A 23,817-nucleotide genomic window follows, 5' to 3' on the forward strand; every position below is an offset into this window, starting at 1 on the left:
CCCTCTCCGACCACTGCCCTCCTCCAATCCCTTGACACTCCTACTGATGTTAAAAAGGCTCATTTTTCTCAGATGAAGAAATTTTTTCCTCCTTCTGTTCCTGAGGGCCAGGGATAGGGATTTCTTCCAGGCTGCCTTTGTTGTTCCTTTTGGTTAGGTTATTTATCTTCTTTCATTTGTCCATTTTGAGTTTTCTATACTTGTATTTTTTTCTTTTCCTTTTGCTCACTCAGTTCTGCTCTCTCCACTCACCCTCGCCCTATGTCTGACTCTCACATATATAAATTTTGGGGGTTTTATATCCCATTTTTGAATTCCAATATGGGAAACTTTACTTTAAATTACATGTATTATCCCAAACATCTATCTTTATTGCATCTCTATATATATTAAGGCCACTCCTTTTTTATTCATGTATATATGTATATTTTTGTAATTCTCTCTTTCAACCCATATCACTTTTCTCTTCCTTTTTCTTTATACCCCCATTTTTCCCTCTTTATCTCTCTATCCCATCCCATCCCTTTTCCCTTTTCCCTTTTTTATTTCGCTGCGTATGCCTGTTTGGTTTTTGCTTTACGTTTCTGCTTCATCGTTCTACGAGTTCCGGCGATGGTACCTTCTTTGGTTAACATGGGAATTTCTTCTACTCCTCTGGATCAACATCGTCATCTCCCCCATCCTTCGGATTCGCCGAGTGGTGGGAATATGTTACGACCGCTCTACTACATCTTACCTTCTGCCTTCTGTCGCATTCTACCGTCCATCTGCTTGCTCGCCCAGCTGTTCACTGACTGGCCTGTTCTCCGGCACTGTTGCTGCTCCTCGTTGTGACGTCACACCTACGTATTTTTCATCGAGTAACTTCTCGAATCTCTTCACCACGTATATAAGCAAGCTATTCCTTAGTTTCCCCGGCTACCGGGTGAGTTGGCCGTGCGCGTAGAGGCGCGCGGCTGTGAGCTTGCATCCGGGAGATAGTAGGTTCGAATCCCACTATCGGCAACCCTGAAGATGGTTTTCCGTGGTTTCCCATTTTCACACCAGGCAAATGCTGGGGCTGTACCTTAATTAAGGCCACGGCCGCTTCCTTCCAACTCCTAGGCCTTTCCCATCCCATCGTCGCCATAAGACCTATCTGTGTCGGTGCGACGTAAAGCCCCTAGCAAAAAAAAAGTTTCCCCGGTCAGACATTGAGTTGGAAAACAACACGAGTGGAGAGAGCGGAACTGTTCGCTAGCGGCTGGCCCGTTGCGACGCTTTGCCTACTTTTAATTTGTGAATAGCTGCATTGTTTATCAACAGACTGGGTGAGCAAAATGTTACTACATTTTATATCTTTCGTGGTTTATATCAAGATCTGAACTTTGAATGTTAAATTATTTGGTGGCTTTATGGTCTCCATTCTAACTGAGTCCTTCAGACTGATACCTTTATCAATTTCATACACCAAAATAAACTGTGCTTGGACAAGTGATAGAAGTGTTGCCACATCCTGGACTTTTTCTACAGGCCCCGAGTGGTCGCTTGCATTGCCAACGTGATAGCGTTTAAGCAGCCTGGAAGGATTCCCCCCCTCCTTTTCCTCTTTTCTTCCCTTCTCACTCTGTTTCTTTTTCTTTCCCTTTTTTCTTTTCCGGTATTGAGTTGTAAAAATTTTGTCTCCCGACGTGCTTTAACTCTCTTGCCCTCTTTTGGGTTTCAAATGAAGATTGTAAGGGTGGCCTTAAATCATTATTTCCAAATATACTAATGTACCCCCCTTTGATTCTTAACCAATGTGTTTTTTTTTAAGTAGTAGTATATTTAAATAGGAGCTAATTCTGTTTTTTTCTGTCGAACTCTGGTCTTGGGCTTTTCTTGAAAATCATAATCGTTATTCCCAAGAATTCTTAATTATTATTCATATTGATTGTATTTTGGTTGTCAAACGGGCTGAGCCCTTGCTAAATGTTTGTAATTCCCATTCTTTGTTTGTTATACACTGCCTATTCTAGTCATTTGAAGTTTAAATACAATTTGTTTTAAATCAATCCACCTTTCTTACATTTGGTTCATTGTACGTTCTCTCTCACTCTTTACCTTTTCCTTCTCTTTTTTTGAACATTGTACTTACCACGGACAGCCCTCTCGGTTAGCCAGCCGTGGCGTCCACTGACTGCTGATTGATGAATAATAAGTCTGATATACTAGGTTTGACCCAACGAGGCATCAAGCGCATGCCTTTCCGTGGTCCGACTAGTCACCACCAGTGAAATAACATTTGCTTGTTTCCAGCGTTATGGTGTCCTAATGATTACCGTTTGACGATTTTTGATGTTGTGGGCCGACCATCCTATCATTATCTATACTAAGATTTTCGTCCTTTTAGCCATTTGTATGAACATAATATTTATTAGCATCCCACACTGACAAATACGCCACATATGATGTATTTTGACAGTATTTTAAAGAAGCCGATTTTCTTCCAATTCGTTATATTGTAGCTGGTGTGCTAGACAGAATGATTTTCTCGATTTTCAATATCTCTGTTACCCACGAACAAAAATGGGAATTCTCAGAAGTCACCAGAAATAGTGCTTGGGAAATTTCCATCAGGAGAAACAAGGAACAATTTGATCTCGAAGCCTTCAACCCCTCCAACCTCCTAAGACATATGCGAGAACCAATCAAGATCGAACTATGTTACGCAACCTATATCCCCTACGTCCCACTCGAAGCCAGCTGTTGTATGCGTACGCGTCATCTTCAGAACTTCTTGTGATTTAATGTTAAGCAGAAGAAGAAGAAATTTGTCTGTGGCAATGCCCAAAGAAAAATCGCCGTAGTCCTGCTGGCTGAAGCAATGTATCACAGACGATCACAAAATTCACCACGGCTTGAAGGGTAATTATTTTTAGTGTCTTCCACCTGGCAGTATGCCGCGTATTTACTCATCGAGGCATGGAGAATGTGCGACGAGTTTCCAGCCAGCGTCCTGACTCATTGCGTGTGACGTCGGCCAACCAGTACAAGTATGAGGCAGAATTCGACAACAGCCTTCGGATCGGATCAGCCCGCACCCACTAGTTCGTTTTTAGAATGCCCCCACACCAAAAGACACCTGACCAGTCTCGCAATTCCCGAAAGAGTAATCAGACGCTTCGGAAAGAGCAATTTGTCGGCGAATCTGGGACCATCACATGCACAAACATCGACCTTCAAGAACGTCCAGAGGTGACCGATAGGGAAGAGCCGCTGTTATCACAGCGCTCTGACAACTCAGCGGCCGCCACCCCAACAGCGGAGGTCACAGCACAGTTCTTACTGCGCTCCCCCTCCCCCCGCCAACCACTCACAGTATGGCAGGGCCGACCAGCCTCCTGCCAACATACCACAATATCCTCATGGATAATATATTGGAGATAACCCAAAGCACACATGCAACAACAGCATGTTACTACCGGCCTTCGTTCCGGTCAATAACCCAGACGAGCGGGGCCGGTGGTGACTCACCAGGGTGCGTCCTCCGTGGGTAGCAGACGGAATGAGTCTGCGGAGCAGAGAACAGGTTACACACCTGATTCCCTGCAAGTAAAACTAACGCAGAACGTCTGCAGAACGGGGCGCGCTATACGGCACTTCGCGCTCACCAGTACCACCAGCAGAACCACCACTACCACAACAAGAACCATTCCTATAACCACCCCATCAATAGCCACTGGGAAGTACATACCAGTGCAGCCGCTGCCCAATCGACCGGCGAGCTGTCGGGTTGAGCCCCGAAACAGGAGTAACCCACATTGGAAAATCGAACCACAGAGCTTGGTGTTATGTGAGGGCGAACGGGAACCGGGACTAAGCCCCGAAGCGCCTGAACTCGCTCATGGGAAGGAACAGTCAGATTACTCCACTGAGCCAGTGACTGAGTAGAAACACAAACAGGAGACTATCTCTCCCCAACAACAAACACACCCTCATACCCAACCCAGTGGTCAACCAGCCGGACGCCGGGAAAGCGGAATCTAGTTCCACCAACTAGAGCGAAGAGGAGGCGCACCGGGGAAGGGAAGACTAAAAAAAAGGGACGTACTCGGCGGATGGCGCCAACTAAGGTCCACCCCACCGAGCGAGCAACTCGGACGAAGCTCAACTGATTATAGACCTGTCAGGTACATCCCGGGAGGCCACCTATGAAAGCTATGAGGGAGATGAACTACGCGAGGACGGGGTGACCGAAAACGTGACCCTGCCACCCAGCCGGGAATCAAGGGTGACGGCTTCAGGGAGGCCAAGGGGGAAGAGGAGGAAAGGGAAGGGGAAAGGAAAAGTCCACAAGCCCCTGAGCCGCAAGGTCCAGATAGGCGGGGCTCTTAAGCCTAGTACACGAGCCAATAGCATCACGGACATAAGTATAAACTCAACTCAGATACCACCATCAAAAACACAGAATACAGTAAACACGAGGCAGGCGAAGCAAAAACTACCTCAGCCACCACAACCAGCCAAACCAACCACCCTTAAGGGGTCCACCCCTACCCCCTTACGCTCTACACCAAAGACACCAAAACACTAGAAATGGAACTCCTCAAAATGCTGTCTCGTGAACAGAGAGACTATTACTTCTCCATACCGAGAGTAGACGCACATGCAGTGATCCGGCTGCACATGACAAGCTTCGAGAGCTACGAAATCGCCATAGGCGTGCTAAGAGGGCTAAATATTAAATTTGTAGGAATATTGTCCAACAGCACAATGAAACGATTCGTGGTGAGGACATCCATATACGGACATAATGCTGAGGAAATCCAGCTACCAATGCAAGCGCAGGATATCGCCGCATTCTACGTGGCGTGGGTGCTAACTGGGTATAGGCCAGCCAAAGGCCACCTATTCCTAGTTGCCGTGGTGAACAACCCAGGAGCGGACAATCTAAGGAAAATGCGGATGCTCTCGAAAATGCTGGTGTCAGTCGAGCCGTACCTCCCCCCAGCCACTGGCCGCAAATGTGGAGTGTCTGAGGCACGTGAATTCAGTGGCGACCTGCCGCCTGGACCCCAGATGCCGTAGATGCGCCACCTCCCACTTGTCATGCGACTTCCCCCACGGCAGCGACCCCGCGTACCCCAAGTGCGCTAACTGCGGGCGGTGGGGAGACACGCGACTAATTTTAAGGAATGACCCGGCTGTAGGGTATTCGAAGCCGCCTATCAAGGCAAAGGGCTAAAGGATAACAAGCGTGGCGACCCTAAAGCCCAAGCTTGCCCCACAGGCACAGGCCTCTCACGCAGAAAGGAACCATGCCCCTCAGGTAAAAAGGACCCTTCAGGTCCCGCAGGCCCTTCAGGCAAAAGGGGCCAAAAACAAGGCCCATCAGGCGGAGGCAAACTAAATTCGCAACCTCCACGGACGGAGGGCGAACCCAACCCCAGGCCAGCAGCCCAACCACCCCCACCACCGTCCAAGGTAAGACCTCCAGGAGAAACAGAAATAAGAAAACCTAATCCCTTACAACAACAACAACAACAACCAAAATGAAGGGCAAGTCCACGCAAGCTGCCCCAGAGCTGCCCCAGGGCCCGCCCCAGGCCAGCTCCACTTCCCACAGGAACCCTGCCACTAGAGAACCGCCATCCGCGTTACCACCACAACGCCCGCCCCTCGCACCTCACATGTATCACCCATCTCATACAAAAACAGGTGCAGCAGTCTGAAGGGAACATGGCAGGAAGGGCGTTCATGGAAAGAATAGAAGAAATACTGAAACCGTCTTCCCGAACTTGAACCTCACCGCAATCATAACCACTGGAGTTATGATGGCCAACATGCTGGCCACGACAATGTCAGTGCCCTGGCTAAGGGACCTGGCTAATGCGATCTCCGACCTCCTGACCCAAGATGCCTGAACAACACAGCGATGATAATAATAATATCGAGTATCAATATGGAACTGCCATGGCGTCAGGTCCAGAAAATACGAACTTCAAGCCTTCCTAGCCGCGAACTCCATACATGTAGCACTCCTAACAGAAACCTTCCTCCCACCGTGGAAGAAGTTCACCATGAGAGGCTACAAAATACACAGAAGCGATAAGGCTAATGGAGTCGGAGGGGTGGCAATTCTGGTAAGGAAAGACATCGAACATATGGAAGTGGACATACCAGAGCTGGTCGAACTGGAGGCATGCGGAATTGCCATGCCAGTGCGAGGAACACTCGTTTATGTCATATCGGCATACGCTAGACCGAAAAACCTAAACACACAAGACATAGAAGCAGTACTAAGGCTAAATCGAAACACGATACGAGGGGAGGCCTAAATTTGAAACACGTCAGCTGGGGCTGCCTGAGACCTAACTCAGCAGGCACAACGCTGTACAACCACATACTATCCCAGGATTATGTGGTAACAGCCCCCAGCGAGCCTACGTTCCTAGCACCAAACGGACAGGTCTCCAACATATTAGACATAGCCCTACTGTGACATATTCCTCAAGGGCATAGCATAACAGTAATAAACGACCTTGGGTCGAGGCACCAAGCAGTGATATTTAAACTAAATGCGAACCCAGAGGAATATGATAATAACCCCAAGCGCCGGCTCAACTATAAAGCCAAATGGGATGAATTCGAAGGAAAACTGGACTCACTTTTACAGGGGACTGAGGATATACAAATAGAAAGCCCAGCCCAAATTGACGAATCAGTCAAAACATTCGTAGACGCGATCCAGGCAGCCACAACAGCGAACATTCTGGTACTCAAGAGTAAACATCACACCGAGATGGAGATACCGGCCTATATTAAAGACCTAATCCACAAGCGCAACCAACACAGACGCAACTGGACCCGATACCACCACCATGAAGACCGGGAAATTAAAAACAACCTTACGGCCGAAATCGAAACCCAACAACTGGAACACAGGTCGCGGGTTTGGAACAACAAACTGAGTAAGTTTGACACAAACACCAGACCGGTGTAGAACTTAGCGAGATATTCACGTGAGAACCACACGTGAACCCAACAATCAAGGGGTCAAGCGGACCAGTATACGAGAACCGACATAAAATTGAGGTTATAGCGGACTCACTGCAAGCGGCCTTTACGCCCAACGAGGAACCGTCCGATCCCGCTTTCATAAGACGAACAGAGACTAAGGTAGAGGAACTCCTCGCAAACGCACCCAAGCCCGAGGTCAAGAAGACTAATATACACGAAATTAAGTGGATAATAGATCAATCTGACCGAAATAAGTACAGAACCATCAGCCTCCTGGACGCCCTCGGCAAAGTATTCGAGAAAATATAGCTGAAAAGGCTAGTGTCACATATCAAGGAAAAAGGAATAATTCGAAACGAACATTTCGGAATTAGGAATTGATACTCCGCCCCGTAACTGCTTACCCGTGTCATAGAAAAAGCGATCATCGTACTAAACAAGCGGAGGGACACAGGTATGGTATTCCTTAATATCTAGAAGGCATCTGATAAAGTGTGGCACGAAGTCCTATTGGCTAAATTAATAGATCACGAATTCCACCCAGGGTACATAAGATTAATTAAAGCATACCTGGAAGGCCGGGAGTTCCAAGTAGATGTTCACAACACACTGTCAAGCACGCGACCGATTAGGGCGGGCGTAGTCCAAGGGTCACTAATAGGCCCAATCCTGTTCGTCCTATTTACAAACGACATGCCAACAGCGGAACTCACTACCACGCACCTCTACGCTGATGACACTGCTATTACAGTTCAACACCCTCAGATAGCGTGCACCCGAAAGAGGCTACAAGTAGCACTGCGAACTTTTGAGCCCTGGCGAACTGAATGACGTATCTATGTCAATGTTGACAAATGCCAAGCTGTGTTGTTCACTAGAAGGTACAGACATACACACAGGGCAGCCAATATGAAACAACTCAAGCTATTTAATCAAGGTATAGATAGGAAGCTAACCATGCTAAATCACATTAAAGACATCCAGCGAAAAACAAGCATACGACTAATACAGCTCTATCCTATACTGAATAAAAAATCTAGTATTAACACGAGAGTAGCAACTAACATGTACAAGGCCTTAATTAGGCCATTAATCACGTACGCAGCCCCCGCCAGGGGCCACACTGCTATGACGAACCTGGAAAAGCTGGAATTAATACAAAACAAATGCATTCGAGCAGCGGCTGGACTCCCATTCTACACACCAATACGCCACCTACGCGAAATTGTGCAAGTCAGCTCGATAAGGCAACACATACGTAAACAAACACTCCGAATGTACACGAAGTCATGGGGTAATAAGATCAACCCACTAGTCAGTGGAATATGACGCTACGACGTCGATCTGGTACACAAAATACCCCACCCCGAAACACATTCTGTTCAGCCACAGGGTTAAGAGGCCGGAAGTCCCAAAACACACCTCTCCTAAGCTGACACCCACTCACTACATCTCACCACTCAATATTGCGCACGCGCACCACACTGCAAACGCCTGCATATATGTACATGTCTATTATGTTTATTTATGTCTAGGATCTAACCACCACAGGGAAGCAAGCGAGGAAGGATTGAGAAAAGAAATCCAAATGTCGAAGGCAACACAGCCATAATAAGGGACGACCCAATCCACCTCTGTCCCCGCCATTGACAGGGAGTGGACAGAAAACCCATCTCTCCAGTTATAATTTTCCAATTATTTTTTACTTGTTGTACAGGACACGAGAGCGGAAGAGCGGCCCGCACTCTACTGAGAAGTGTATAAATGTATATAGCTACAGATTGCAGTGACAAGTGTGTGCCACCAACACCACAAGGAACGGAAGTCATCAGGCGAAAACGAAGAAACCCCTTACCTTAAGTAAGGCTTGGCTCTATTTCCCTTCTCCTTAAAGGAAACTGGTTGCTGGACCAAGGGGAAAACCTGTGGCCCAAAGCCCAGACGCCAGTGGATCCCAGCCGCACTAGGCAGTTACAAGAAGGACTGATCCGCATAATAACTGACAAACGCAAGGAAAATGGTTATGACTGCATGACACATATTCCTAACTAACACAACCTCTGGACTTTTCCAGCCCACACCCTTGCATGTGCTATCAAAGGATGTCAGGTTTTACATGTAGGCTCTTTCTCTTTTCTGCCTATGTGGTTTTCCCCTGACCCTTAATACCACGCCTTAACACCACCTTACCAACACAAACTTTGTCTGGTAACGCGTCTAACGTGCAAACAGGCAAGTACTCCTGTAGTACCTTTCCCACTTTTCCCTGCTATCTCTTTCTTCTTAGAAACTAATAGCATGTCGGAGGCAATGTAGAATGTGTCGATTGCCACGCGGGGGGGGGGGGGAGCGGGCAGTCAGCTCTTGTCCAGCGATGAGCTCTACGGCGTAGGTCAGCCACGGAGGTACCCACTTAAAAATGTAGGCTAAATAGGCGGACTGAATTCTGATCGAGAGGTCTCACCTCAGGACTCGCTACGGCCTCAATATTCCCGCCTTCCTTATAACTTGACCTGCACATATATAGTATTCTACTACGAAGAACTTTATATTACATTCAAGCCAGACTTCCAGACATTAGATAGCCATCAGCTGTCAGAGACATTCATATGTTCGTGACATTCTGCATAGTCAGTGTAATCCAATTGTACATAATTGGGCAAAATTGTATAAATGTAAATACTTCTCATTCAAACAGCAAGCTTACTCACTGTATTATTTTTTGTGTGCTCCAAATAAAAATCATGTCAAAATATCATTTATTTTGTGTATTGTGTGAAAGATTTCATGAAAATAAACTTTTAAGTTTTGTTCTGTACATTGTGCTTCTTGTATACAACATAACAGTAATCCTCTGCCAAGCTTGCTGAAAGGAGGCAAATTCGTTTGTTCATTTTACCTAGCTTTTTTGCGATTGAGAACTACAATCGCATTTCATTGTGGTATTTCTAGGCCTATTATTTATGTATTGTCCCAAGTTATTTTGTTGCAATCCTGTATTAGTCGTTAACTTTCAATAATTTATATTGCTAAAATGTAAATAATAATTTATTTACCGGATGAGGAGTTAGAACGCCGCTGGTCTCTTGTCACAAAATGGATGAAAATTAAATTTGGTATTTTGAACTGTGATTCCTGTAAAATAGAGATTTACAACTGAAATGCAATTGTAAAACTCCCTTTTAAAACATCGTCAATAATTTTCACCTGTCTTACGTGTAGGGTCTAGTGTACTCTATTAAGCTTCCACTAAGCCTTCGCGAAACATACGTTTCAGATCCAATGTGGAGCGACTAGGACGATGCCACAGAGTGTATTATCAGGATGCCATGACTATGTTTATAAGACCAGGTCAGTGAAAATACTGTTGTTCTGGATTGGTGAGGTCCGGTTAGTAACCGTTGGTATGGGGCGGGGGGCAAGCAAAGAGAGTCTGGGGAGCGTAAGCTCCTAGGTAACCTCCGCGAAGCGTCCAACAAGCCTGTAGCATCCCCTAGAATCCTGCGAAATTGTAAAAAGTATAGGGTTTTGTGCGCATGTCACGACAATTTCAAAATAAGCGGTTTTCTAATTTTCAACGAGGGTGGCAGCCTTGTGGGTACACATGATGCAAGATCTATTGCAGGTTACAGGAAATAGTCTTTACGACAGCTGATCCGGCTAACCAAAGCTGACAAATATGAACAAATAAAATGTTCACAAATCTGAGATTCATAGTGCCTCCGTTTTAATTCTTCTATACCGGGCGTGTCGGCGTGCGGTTAGGGGCCCTCAGCTTTGAGCTTACATATGGGAGATAGTGGGTTCGAACCTAACTGTCGGCAGCTCTGAAGAGGGTTTTCCGTGGGTTCCCACTTTCACACCAGTCAACTGCTGGGGCTGTACATTAAGGCCACGACCGATTCCTTCCCACTTTTAGGCCTTTCCTGTCCCATCGTCACTATCAGACCTATCTGTTTCGGTGCGACATAAAGCAAACTTGTAAAAAATCTATATAGTAAGAATTATGCTAGGGACAGCTTGGTGGGTCCATGGCAAGCATAAATGAAGGATCTCTCCTCTACGCTAATCAGGTATCGTTTCACGTCATGTATTATTTATTTCACCCGGTAAACTCATCACGATACTGCCAAATTATAATTGAAAAATCCTTGAGGACATATTTCCATGTAAATTACGAATTTCCCTGTTCATTATTTAAAGTTTTGTATTTCTGGAAACACAATCTCTGATAGTTTTTACTTTTTATGAAACAAATGTATGATATATACTAAGCATGATTACCAATAACCCAAATGTAGAAATTTAAGATAGGCCCTATAGGAACATTGTCATTTAGGTCAATTTTATTATTTGTCAGATCAAATGTTAAAAAGTACCATATAGATCAATATAGAAATACTGCGATGCATCTGACACAAGTACAGAAAGCTGTATCAACGCAGTCTACCAGTCCACTGTGAACAGTGACCAACAACAATTTTTTTAGACCTATGCACTGCAATTGTCGGAGCTAATATCCCCCTGCATGAATTGGAGCATCCAACATTCAAATAAGATTTTAAGAAAACACACGAGCACAGTAATACCATGTCCCTCATCGCTCAGCAGTCATCTTACCTATCGGTAAGTTTAAAAAGTAATTTCATAGCAGTAAACACCAAGTTATATTCAATTTATGTTTCATTCCTCTCTGTGAATGAGAAGTGGCTACTCTACTGATCAAACTTTGAGGATTTTATTTCACTGCCATGACACTTGCCCCGCGCCTGCAGGCCATTCAGGCCATGGTTGAAGGAGATGCTCTCTGCATAAGAGAAGCTAAGGAAGCCTTATCCTGACCATCAGTTCCATCCGATTTGGGATTCCTAAAGGCAAACCTCGACAAGCTGCCGGGAGCAGTCATTGAGGAGATGCGTGGCATACCCCCGGTGGCGGTGGTGTCATTTAGGATTGTGGAAAGAAGTCGGGGAAGTTTTGATCGAACCTATGGAAAGGTAGCCGCTGTCAGCGAAAAGTTCTCTGGGGTCATGTAGCGGAATACAGAATGGGAAGCGATGGTAAAATTAGGCGGGGTCCTAAGAGGTGAGGTAGATGAAACAATGGAACTAAGACCAGATGATGTGGCCTCATTGAAGTTATGTCTGGTCACTTCATGTGATGTTGAGAGATCTTTCTCTCAGTACAAAAACATTGTGCATGACAGGAGAAAAGATTGCTACCGGCAAACATTGATAAGTTGCTTGTTGTAAATACCTTTTATAGTAATTGAGTGTATTATTACATTATAATTAATGTTTTCATGCCTATTTTGATGCATATTTTAACGTTAGTGACTAATTACATGCCTATTTTGGCTTCTCTTAAGAGCATATATGCCTACCTATTTTAACTGTTTTAACGCCTATCATCTCTATATTTCACATAACCCATACAACATCGCAGTTTAATTCTCAAGTCTATTTCAAGTATTAACTTACTCATGCCATCTTTAATGAGTGTAATAAAATCATCTGATAAATATTCTGACCGTCATCTACAATTTACATAAGCTAAGTAACGTTCAAGATCAAACCTTACCTACCCATTGCAAACTCTACTCCGGTACGTAAATAAAATCCCTTTTACGATACGACGATATGAATCTCTTGGAATATGTAACTAGTATTCATACACAATCGGATAATATGCATGGCCTGAAATTATGGCCTTGCTAACGTTTTTGATCATCCGAAAGGTACAGCAGCAGTTGTGTATTAACATCCACCTGACTTGCAAAATATCCTTATGATTCCCTTTTAAAATATCAGACGAAATCTATACCTTTTGAATAACTATAACTGGCCTGTTCCCTCTCATGTACCCGGAAACAGATTTGATATGGTTAAAAATACTTAAATCAAACATTAAACACTCATGTCAATGAACATCATTAATTTAGGACAAATAATTGTATAAACTAACCTATTCTCGAGTTGTCCAACCCCAACATTTGTGTCTGAAGGCTCTTCGGTGCCCGTGGCCTTCCCTTTTCCTGATGGGCCTGTGGTGCCTGAGGGGCGTACTTGGACAATGGCCCACGCGGATCACCCATTTGACATTTGCCTGGATTTGTGACTTCGAAATTCCTGCGGTGGGGACAATTCGTATAGTTATCCGCGCGTTGCTCCCTTTAGTTAGTGCACTTGAAGTACGTGGGATCAATGCCCTTGGGGGCAGTTGCGTAACAGTTGGTGGCCCGCTCACCTCCTGCATCTCACACTAGCCCTTCAGTCACAAAATCATAAAATATTAAAGCCATTGTAAAGGGTGCTGATGGCTTGATATATTTAGGCCTAATAAAATATAAAAAAATCAGTCTAAATCAGCACCCATTAAAATGATTTAGTTCATACCGGTTTTCATAATCATATTTCCGTCATCTGTGAATCATTAAATTTATGTTATTATTATTACTTATCCTTGCAACAGCTGCGTCGGCACGATCAGGTATTCCGGTCAATATAAGGTTCATTTTAACCACATTCATTAGATTTAAAAGTCACTGTTTTGTCAGCTTGCTTTATTCGCTTTTACCTGTATTACAGCAGGCAGTTCTCTACATTTTAAATTCAAGACGAATGATGTGCGAATTTTAATATTATAATTTCAATGATTTACTGGTGATGGAACTAAGATTCCGAAAACCGGTTATGAATTAAATAACTAATGTGTGCTGATATACACCTTTTAGTTTTATTAAGTGTAACTAGCACTGAAGATCGGTATAGAGTCTCCATGGCAGCGGGGGAAGCGGAACTGTTCCACCGAGATCAATATGTACTCCAGGAAGCGCAGGCATCCCACATTGCCGGCACTGGGAGCGCCTGCAACGGCAATAATGAAAAGGGTACTCTGGCCACGCCTATTTACTCTTCTCGTCCATGGCACGGGTACTACAGGGATACCCTTGGAGTGGACTGCATTTTAATGTCCTCCTTAGAGTATCTGTTAAGGTGGGTGCGCACTATAACGCGCTTAATCGAGTTGTGAGGCAATACGTGTATAACCGTTTAATTCATGTCTGCCACCTACGTCATAGATTTGATGCACGTTATGTGTAGTCGGACGGCTACATGGGTGTCCCACCTAAGCTGAGGTAGTGTTCCTATTAGTGCGGTATGTACTGCCTTATGTCGCCTGTATATGCCGTCAATGGTGGGGGGCGTGCACATCGGTGGTGGAGATAATTAATTTTTAAGTTAATGGGTGTTTTTACCCCCTCCCTGACACGAGTACAATTTTAACACCCTACTACATTTACTACAGTAACACAGGTTAACAAACAAATTCTACGTACCTATCAGTACACTGGGCTGATATACCATGGTGTTACAAAACTCATAAAAAAATCAACAACTTAAAAGAGTGGTTCGTTAATAAGAGATCATAATACTTTTCATATAGGTAGTGTATAGCAGCTCAAGTAGCTCAGGTAGCTCAAGCCTACAATTTGGTGTAGGGAAGAGCAGCCAGTTAGGTTAACGCAGGGTCAGCGTGAGGTTAAGCCTGCACTCTTAGCCATTTTACTTTAATATGGCGTATAACAGATGCTCCTCACCGAAGTGGCCATTGCGCCTGAAGCATACAAGCCGGTGTAGGAAAGAGCAGCCGGTTTGGTTCGGTAAACGCATAGTCAGGGTGATGTTAAAATCTACATGCTTGTAAGTTTGTGCCCGTGCAAGTAGCCGAGGCTCTCCGCGCCGGTAGCCTACGAGATGGTGTATATGAGGGCAGTCTGGTAAAGAAAAGTGGCTCCAGTAAGATTGGCGTCGAACCCGAGCCTGTACAAGCCTACACATGTAGCCAGCCGCCCAAATTTTGAATTTCCCGCGCTTGGTCTAGTACTCACATAGCTTTCCTTCTCAGACTCATCTTGATACCTTACAGACGTCATCTTGCCTAGTTAGGTCAAGTCCAGTATCGAACCCGAGCCTGTACAACCCCAGCCACCCAAATTTCAAATTTCCCGCGCTTGGTTTGAACCCGCATAGCCGCCCTACTCAAATTAATCTGGTACTCTCATAAGATCCCTACTTGTTTCCTTTCACTTTCACAGTCAGCTTGATCTTTACAAATAGAAAATTTTTCTGAGGGGGTGAAGCCGTTCCCCCGTGCGGTGATCAGCACATTCTACATCACATCCGACACGTTGTTAATTCTAGGAAGAGAAAGAGACAGCACGTTTGATTGGGAGTAGGTGAAGCTAAAGGGAGAACCTGACTGTCCCCATGGCTCTGAAAGCTACCAGACCAGATGAGGTGACAAGATATCATAGCGGTGTAATGGGTTAATAAGGACAAAACCACATAGGCAGAGACAGTAAAATGCCTACATGTAAAAACTGACAAATTGCAGACAGCACATTCAAGGATGTGTGCTGGAAAAGTCCAGGTAATTATGTTAGTTTTGTACAGTTATCGTCCACAAGTCAATATCCCCTTCCAAGCCGGTCCAGTTATTCGGGGGATCAGTCCTTCTGGGCACGGCTGTGTCTAGCGTGGGCCTTGCCGGTTACCAAGTCATGCCAAGTGAAATCCTAAGACCTGCTGTACAGATTGATCTCCTTCGGGTCCCTGGTACCCAATCTCCGATCCTGATGGATGCGGCCACACCCGCGAAAACGGGGGCCTGCTGTAGGTCGTGGGCACATGGCGACGGGATTTATTCCTCTCTGCCCGAGGCTTGGCTCTGTGAACTAGGCAACTGCGACGAGAAGCCAGATGGTCCCCGCGCATTTGGTGCACACCGGCGCCTCCCTATTTGCTGTGCAGGCTGTGCGATGGTGATCGCCATGACAGCTATGGCATCCTACCTGGAGCCCACAGCTGCCCTGTCAGCTGCCCCAATTCATACAGCGTAATCACTGCAAGAGCTGTAGTGAGGGACGTTAAGATCTCACCTGACGGCCGCATCTTCTCTCTGAGATCCACTCCTTGCTGGCTGCCGCTTTAACGGCATATCTGGGTGCAGACATGGGTTGCGGCTGGGTGGCCCTCTGCCATTGGGCCGACATATTCTTCTTCCCGGTACGCGGCCGGCCTCGTTGTCCTGGCGGCTAATGTCTCTTTCCAGTAGGGAAGTAGGCCTCGTTCTAGCTGTGGCTCTCCTCCCGTCATGGGGTCGTAGGGGGCCGGATAGTCCCGCTGTTGTGGAGGCTTCTCGTTCCCGGCTGGTGGCTGGCGTAAGTAGCGGTGGATACTGCCACCTTAGTGTTTGCTCTGCCCTGTGGGGCACAAATGGATATCTGCATCGTGATGGAGGAGGTAGTAGGCCGGGAGGCCGGTATAGAGGTCTCAGAGTTCCAGGGGTGTCCCTTTCCACTGCCGTGTTGCCGTCCGGGGTGCCGTTCTTGTTTGCGCGCGTGTTATTGACCTGTCCTGGGTGGTCCTCGCCGTCGGCTGTCGTCCTTGGCTGCCGGCCTTGTTCGTCTGTGTCCACTTCCAATAGCAGGGTAGGACGACATGGATCACGCCGTCACGACGCGCGGGACCGTCGCCATTCACATCCGTCCTCGCAGTCGTACGTCACAAGGCATCCGCAGGCACGAGTACTCGCCAACCTGCTTGTGACACTCCCTCCTGGCTGTCTGCCTGGCGGTCATCCTCGTCTCAGGCCTGGTGACTTCTGGCGTCCGTGGTTCCCCACACGAGCCGGGCGTCTGATCCATCTGCGTGGCGGCAACCTCCTTGGAACAGAGATATTCACCTCTGCCTGCAATCCTCACGGACTAAGCGGGCTTGTGTTTTCCTCCTAGTACTCGATGTTGACTTTATTGTCGGGACAAATGAGTACGCCTCCGGGAAGGAATGCCTCCATGTCCCTGGCTGGGTTTTCGTCTCCTCCCTCGTAGTAGAAGGTACCTGACTATATTGTCCTTCAGGTCTTCGCCCGTCTTGACAGCTTCTTGTCGTAGTGTAGAAGTTGCGCCGGGTTAGCTGGGCTAGTTTCACCCGGTTGTAACCTGAAGTCTTTCGCGTTGATGGTGAAGAATATCCTCGCCTTTTCTAACGAGAAGATCAGCATGATATCTGCGATGTTTCCTGTTGGTACCTGAAATTAGAACCTGAAAAAGGTAGCACTGATAAGTGCTGACTTACTGTGCTCTTAGTGTGTATATAAAAGTACAGTACTGGTGATAATGCTCTCATGGAAAAGTACTAGCCTGGCTGTACCGCAAAGTACGGGAAAGCCTGACGAGGAGAGTGACTTGGCGCAAAGCACGTACGCAATGTGTCGAAGATCACTCGCTCTTTTATGCTGCAGTGTAGGGTAGAGGGTGTGGTACAGTATCGGCAATTGGGAATTAGAAGTACGGGGGGTCAAAAAATATGTAGACAACAAAGCACCTGAGTCCAATGGATGTAGGAGGATGTAGGGAGGAGGTGAAAATTGAAAAAAATGCTATTAAAATTTTCTGGATGGTCTCTGAGTGAAATTCGATGGAGTATTTAGAGTATCTATTGATGAAGAACATTACACGCTTTCGGCCCAAATACATGTTCCCGTTACAAAGAAGAAAAATGTGAAAGAAAAAGATAAAATGAACTGAATCTACCATGTGGACGCTCACATGGGCGGAAAACCGTGTCACATGCAAGCGCCACCCATGTAACTACCTTGTTCCCGTTACAATGAAGAAAGAAATACAAAATAGAAATAAACTAAGTCAACTATGTGGACATTCACATGGGAGGTGAAACGGGCCACATGCAAGCGCTACCCTTATAACTACATAAACTAAGTCTACTATGTGGTCGCTCACTTGGGCAGAAAACCTTTTCACATGCAAGCGCCACCCTTATAACAACCTTACTGACCGGCCGTCTCGCCCCCCTGGTGAGGAAAAAAAGGGGGCCGCCCTCCCTGGAACGACACGTCCTGCCCTCTACACAGTTGGCTAACCTATATCCTGAACATTCCGTTTCCTTGTAGGCCACACGCTTGCTGGAATCCAGCATCCTACGTGCCCCGTCTCCCTCTCTCCCTCTCGACCTCCCTCTATTGACCTTTGCCAACAATATTTGGGATAGACTGCCCTATCCCTCCGTCTCTCCTTCCTACAAAAAAACAGTAACATAAAACATAAAATATACAAATATTAAAAGTCTACTATGTGGATGCTCACATGGGTGGAAACAAAGTCTCATGTATGCGTCACCCCTATAACTAAATCTAAACTCTTTTACCTTAATTCTTACACACACTTATTTACTCAAGACCTGCCCTATTATATTCAATCCTCTTAAAATCAAAATTTCGTCCTCAGCAGAACACTGTTTCCCAGCTCCGCTTACTTAGCATTCTGTTATCCGCAGCGCATGTGCCTTCATTATTATTACCTAATTGCCTTGTTCACCTACTGTCTTAGCAGTTCTTAATATTACTTGTGCACTAACCTACTTCCAAATACATTTCAGATCATTTGTGAGGCAACAATTGAGTCATGATTTTCCTTATCTAACTTCCTTGCAACTACTACATCAATTATGTGACCATGTCTTGCCATCTCATTATGAACATGACTTACCTTTATCACTTGCACCTTCCAATCTTGCCACTTTCCTACTCTTCTTTACACTTCACACACCTTTCAAATTCACCATGTAACTCCACGCTTTACAATCAGATATAACAGAACCTAATAACTTTTGTCTTTATCTCAAATATCTTTCACTCACTCTTCGCATACGTTATTTGTAACTATACTTTTCCTACTTAACCGCACAATCAACTCTAAACGTACAAATCCTTATATCTAAAACTTTTGCTTATCACTCATACACACTCCTAAAATGCATTCTCCTTTTATACCCTTAGCTCTTTGAACTTTATTTCTATGAACTTTAAACTTTTAACCGTATCTCACAAACTCTCCTTACCGCACAAAAATTCCAGTTTAATTATCCTCCTTTCTCCAATTCTTTAGGGCTACCTGGCCGAAGCGGTAAAGGCGTGCTCGGTTCGCCCGGAAGGACATGGGTTCGAATCCCCGTCAGGAAGTCGTAAAATTTAATAAACGAGATTTCCAATTCCGGAGGTGCATATGGCCCTGAGGTTCACTCAGCCTACACCAAAAATGAGTACCAGGTTAATTCCTGGGGGCAAAGGCGGCCGGGCATATAGCTAACCACTCTACCCACCACGTGCCGAGGTTAACAATGGCGGAAGCCTTTACCTTTCACTCCTCCAAGGACCATCATGGCCTGTATGGAGGTGACTTTGCTTTGCTCTCCCATTCTTGATAATCCACCCTACGATTTGTTGTTCATCCCCTTTTTCTAATAATTCCCATTTATTGGCAATCAAAAGTTTATTTTTTACCTTTTCCTTATCTTTACTCTTGCCTGTTAAGTGTATGTCATTGCCTGATATCCCACATAACACGCATACTGTCTTATCTTTACCCTTTGTCCATCCTTTATTCTTGTATAGTTCCATCAGCCACCATAGTAATCCTCATCTCTTTAACCTATCTATATTCATAACATTTAAACCCTGTCACTTCCATAACTTTACTTAAAACACTAGGCGATCCTCTGATTCGGTACTCGTCTACCAATTTCTGCCTTTGAATATCTCTAATCCTCCTCGAAAGAACCTCCTGACACCTAGCTTCTTTCATCTTCCAAACTTCTTCCCACATGTACCCCAATCCTACCCTCTCAAAGTATAGTTTAATTTTTCTAACCAGCACCCCTTATACATACTTTTCATTTGTTATTCTTACGCATCCTGGGGCACCGTCCCTCCTTCCCCTCTTTTCAACCCCATCCAGTATTTAACTACTCTTTTCATACACTCGACCTCTATTTCTTCCCCGCACATTAATTCCACCCCAGATTCGTTGTGCACTGAGGGGGCCCCATCACTGCCTTACCAAATTTACTAATTATTTGTCTTAAGTATACTTTCTTTCCCTCCAGTCCCCATACTTCCACCCTATACATTATCCAACCGAATACTACTGATCTTAAGATTAACCTCAAGGTTTTATAGCTAATTTCCAGAAATTTAACCACTAATATTTTGACTCAGGCTAGGGCTGCCATCCCCTTACTCCTTGCTCATTTAATTTGATCCTCCCATGTCCCTCTTCTGTTTAAAATCGCTCATATATATTCTAACTTATTTACTTGTTTCAACCTCTCTCCCTGTACCATCCAAATCATTTCTATTTTCTACTTTTATGTTTCTACGTTACTAACACTTTACGTCTGTTCCCGTTCATTTTTAGGGCCCATTCCTTTGCATATTCTGACACTGCTTTTAAACTTTTCTGCATCCCACCTGCAGTTAATGTCAGCAAAACCACATCGTCTGCAAAAATCAGTCCCGGTATCTCCAAACCATTATGCACCAGTGCCGCCATTTATTCCCGCCGTGTCCATCCAAAACATTAATTAATGAAGTGAAGTGAACAATATCGGGGATAATTTACATCCTTGTTTTAAACCCACCTTACACTCTAATAGTCTACGTAACCTGCTTTTCTCCAGCATAATACAGCACCTGACTTCCTTATATATCGCCTCCACTGCACGTATCATCTTCCCAAAAAAGCCAACCTACCCAATTTTTTTACTATCGCACTTCTGTTTACCTTATCAAACGCTTTTTCAAAATCAATTAGCGCCACAAACGCTTTGGCTCTTCCCATACTCACGTATTTCTCTAAAATAGTCTTCACTATCATTATATTTTCTACCGTTCTTTTTCCTTTCCTAAAGCCCCCTTGGTAAGCTGACAAAACCGAGTTCTTTTCCTCCCAGTCACTTAATCTGTTAACTAAAACTCCTGTATAAATTTTACTTAGAGAATCTAACTGAGATATACCCCTATAATTGTTGTTTTTGTTACCTTTCTTCTTGTATATTGGACATACAATTCCTGTTTTCCATTCTTTAGGGTACTTACCCCCATCAAAAATCTTGGTAAATAATTTCACTGTGCTCTCTATAATCAGCCCAATTTCGCTTACTTTTTTTCCAAAACATATTATTAATACCAATGCATCATCCCGCAGACCTCAACACGGATTTTACCTATCACTCCCATGTCTTCTTCTTTTCAAATATCTCTGTCCAGTTCGAATATTGATACACCCTATCACTCCATATAACTTCTTCTTGCCCCTTCTCTACATACCATTCCTCCCCCGCCCCCCCGCCGAGTAATTCACTAAAATATTTCACCCACAGCTCATCCTCAATACTTGGTTCTCAAATCTCCTTCCACCCTTGACTATTATGCTTATTCTCTCCCACATTTTTTCCATGATATTCGCGCTACACCCTTTCTTTATCTCTTCCGTTTGTTCTTTTATCCATGATTTCTTCTCTCACTGATTTCCTTTTGTAGTCTCGCCTTAAATTATAGAAAGCTTCCATTTCTGTACTCCCCCTTTTTTCTATACACTCTTAACGCACCCATAACCCTATATCGCATATCCTCACACTTCTTACTGTACCAGCCTACCCCTTTTCTCTTTTTTCTCCTCCTGCCTATCGAAATCTGTGCTATCCTCTTGATTGGATGTAAAATCAGTTCCAAAGCTCTATCTATGTTGTTTTCCACCAACGCAACCTCCTATCCATACCCTATTAATTGTATTTCTTCTTTTATTATCGTACCCAATTCCCGTTCTGTTTCCTCTGTCCATTTACATTGAATACACACTCTCCCTAGTTCAGCATTCTTCCTAACCTCTTTCTTCTTGTGCCTCCCTTCTCTCCTTTTTAACAACACCCACTCTGGAAAATGATGTGCTTCAAACCAGTCTCCTATCTATATCCTTAAAATTTCCTCCTACATATTTTCTGAGCCTATTACTATGCCAATCACGCTTGCTCTCTGTTCTGTAACATAAGTAAATTTCCCAATCATGTCGCCCTCCTCCTATCCGCTTAGAATACATAAATTTCTCGCTGCACACATTTCTAAGAGTTTGTCGACATAACTATTTATGCATTTATCTTCACTTCACCTGTTTTTCTCATTACCCCTCCTTCTTCTCTACTGGACACTGGGCTCTGTTCCCCTATTCTCGCATTCCAGTCTCCAAATAACAACATACCATCTTCTTCTGAACACTTCTCTCTTATCATACTAATATCCATTAATAACTCTTCGAAAATGAATATTTGTGTATAACGAACTCCTAGGGTGGCAATATGCAAGTGCTAAACTTACCTTCTTAACCCTCCCTTCTTCCAATCGCACATTAAATCTAATCCAGATCACTTCTTGCATCTCTGTCTCAATATCCTCTCCTAGTCCACTAATTTCTTCCTTTATTAGAACCACTATTCCTCCTGAGGTCCTTCCCTTATTCCTCTCCTTTCCTTTGTATTTATATTTAACCACATACCCTTGCCATGTCATCTCCTTCCTTATTTCAAGCCATATCTCTAAGAGTACTACAATGTCGTATCTTTCCTCTACTTCTTTAAACTTTTCTTTACCTAAAGCCCTTCAATATTCACAAATCCTACTTTCCATAACTTCCCCTTCCCCTTACAGATTACCTCCCCTATTCTTACTTCTTGTTACCATAGCCCTCACACTCTCTGACTCCATTTCCCCTTTTCTTAACACTTTTATCGTTCTCTTCCCTCTTTATCCTCCAATCCTTTATACCTTTTACCCCACAAGTCTTTTAGACTCATACTTCTTCCTTTGTTCATAGCTCCTTTTCCTTTCTGTTCGTCACACATCTCACCACCTTTATTGTTCCCTTGTCCACTGCACACTGCTCTAACGATTCTTGAGACTCTTCCTCGCTCACCACTTCCCGACTCGATTTTTCCACATCCGCACTGCCCTGCCCACTTCCTCCTGGGTTGCTCTCCTCACCTACCTCCACTCGATCCATAATTAGTTCTGCGACCTTCCTTACATCTTGCATTGCCATCACTTCCACCTCCGCAGTGTCCTGATCGTCCGTCGCTCTCAATTTTGCCACCGACCACTCTCTAAACCATTTTTCATACGACATCACTAGCCGCTGCTCCCTTGTGTGTGCCTTCAGTGCTTGTCGTCTCGCCCTCCAAAGATGTCTCTTCAAAGGTTTCATATTTAACTTCCATCTTTACCCAGATCTCTCTTTACCCAGAATGTCTGTCCTTGTAAGTTGCTTTCTTAACACTATTTCTGCCATTAAAGTAGACAATAACTTTACTCTAATTGGTCTGCTACCTGTAGCTTTACCCACTCTTTCCATATCGTCTATATCCACTTCACTAAAATGTATTTTTATCTTGTTCGGTATGACCTCTACAACATTAGAAATTATGTCAATTTAGCCTTCCTTCTCATCTTCCTGAACACCATATACAAATATGAATTTTTTTATCCTCTCCTGGTTGCACACTTCTGCTTCCTTCTTCATCTTCAGCACCTCCTCTTCTACATATATTACTTTCCCTCTTAACAGCTTTAAGTCTTTCTCATCACTACAAGTTCTTTTCATCGTTTCTTCTGTCTTTGGTTCCATACATTTCTTCAAATTCCCTATCTCTTTTGATGCTCTTTCATCATATCCTCTAATTCTTTCATCTGGTCCCAAGGGCAGGTTTCTTGCATGACTTCCCTCATTATCACATTGCTTGCTGCCAAATATTTCCAGCTGAAGTTGCCACTGGTATTCGGGCCAGGGTTTATTTCCACCCCCAATGACCAGAAGCACAGCTATCACTGTGCTACCACTACCGCCTCACCCATCTTTCCCACCTCTCCTTTTATATCCAAACAAATCTTGGAATTCTTCCCCTGCTTCCACTGCCACCTCCCAATCGC

The sequence above is a fragment of the Anabrus simplex genome, chromosome 2, assembly GCF_040414725.1.
Source record: "Anabrus simplex isolate iqAnaSimp1 chromosome 2, ASM4041472v1, whole genome shotgun sequence".
In the NCBI taxonomy this organism is placed as follows: Eukaryota; Metazoa; Arthropoda; class Insecta; order Orthoptera; family Tettigoniidae; genus Anabrus; species Anabrus simplex.